The sequence below is a fragment of the Myotis brandtii genome, unplaced genomic scaffold (assembly GCF_000412655.1).
Source record: "Myotis brandtii unplaced genomic scaffold, ASM41265v1 scaffold1057, whole genome shotgun sequence".
NCBI classification, from domain to species: Eukaryota; Metazoa; Chordata; class Mammalia; order Chiroptera; family Vespertilionidae; genus Myotis; species Myotis brandtii.
This window is the reverse complement of record NW_005353568.1, coordinates 380,239-381,678: the sequence shown is the minus strand read 5'-3', so window position 1 is coordinate 381,678 and position 1,440 is coordinate 380,239. Positions and strand designations below refer to the sequence as shown.

General features: G+C 58.3%; 1 protein-coding gene across 1 annotated transcript in view; it reads right to left on the bottom strand.

The window, feature by feature from the left end:
- BRF1 (BRF1, RNA polymerase III transcription initiation factor 90 kDa subunit) overlaps positions 1–1,440 on the bottom strand; it is a 66,192-nt gene that overhangs the window by 48,494 nt on the left and 16,258 nt on the right. The gene's annotated exons all lie outside the window — the stretch shown is intronic.

The window sequence follows — 1,440 nt, the reverse complement described above, 5'->3', positions numbered from 1 at the left end:
CCCCCAGCAGCAGGTGTGCTCCTCCAGGCTCGGGCACAGGGCCGACCCTGCGAGCTGTGCGCAGCCTCAGTGCAAGGGGAACAGGCTCCCGCAGGGCCGTCCGTGAGCCTCACGGGTCACACGACAGCTGGTCAGACAAGGAAACTGTCTTCAAAGCAACCAATAACTTCTAAGTGAGTCCAGGATCTAAGAAGTAACCATGGAAATTAGAATACATTCTGAACTGAATGGCACATCAAAACTGCATATTGCGCCCTTGCTGGTTTGGCTCAGTGGATAGAGCATCCGCCTGGGGAATGAAGGGTCCCGGGTTCGAGCCCCAGTCAAGGGCACATGCCTAGGTTGCGGGCTCGATCCCCAGTAGGGGGCCTGCAGGAGGCGGCCAATCAATGATTCTCTCTCATCATTGATGTTTCTCTCTCTCTCTCTCCCTTCCTCTCTGAAATAGCAAAACAAAAACAATACTGCACGATGCCGAACCAAAACCCACCTGCAGAGAACTTATGGTCTCAAACGCTTATGTTAGAAAAAACCAACTAAAATCGTGTGTCTCAAGGAGCTGGAAAAATAGTAAATCAAACCCAAAGAAAACAAAAGGAAAGAAATAAAAAGAAGTCACTGAAGTAAAGTAAGTGCACAATACGGGTAAACAACAAAACAAAAGTTTGTTTTTTTAAGGAAGCGGGGAGGGGGAGCCTCCTACACTACACAACCAGGGGACGTGGCTGCTGGCTGAGCGGCCTGGCGGGCCCCAGCGAGGCAGCCATGGAGCTCGGGGACACACCCACGTGCCAGCTCCATAGGTGCCAGCTCCATAGGTGCCAGCAGGCTCGAGGAGGAGAGAGAGCAAGTGGCGATGGAAGCCCTCACACGGACAGTGCGCGGGCACCAGCCCTGAGCCCCACAGCTAGTGGGTGAATCGTGCGGTACGTGGACTACCTCTCTGTAAAGCTGTTCCCGAGGAAACAGACGAACTGGTAAACCCTTGCAAGAAGAACAGACCTGCTCTTGGACAAGACGGGAAGAAGGCACCGCAGTCAGCCGACAGCGGCCCCGGGAGAGAGAGCAGGTCGAGTCTGCAGGGAGGACCTGCCACAGGGCAGCAGCCGGACGGCCACCACAGACCCGAGCCAGAGACAGCCACCGCCCAGGCGGCTCACTGCGTCTCCCCAACGAGGAGCAGCCCTGCCCACGCCCGGCCCTGAGAGAACAGACCTCACTGACCTGCGCAGAGGGGCATGCAGTGGCCGGGGGACAGCAGCTCAGACCTGCGACCCACAGTCGCCTCCACCAGCCCTGGTCTGAGGCCAGGAGACAGGTCCGAGGGCGGCAGCAGGCGGGACGCGGCCAGTGGGCCACAAGGTGCTCTGTAGACCTGTCCCTCCCGCCCAGGGCTCCCGCACACAGTGGCCCGTCGCCGGGGACAGAAGCCTCCCTACG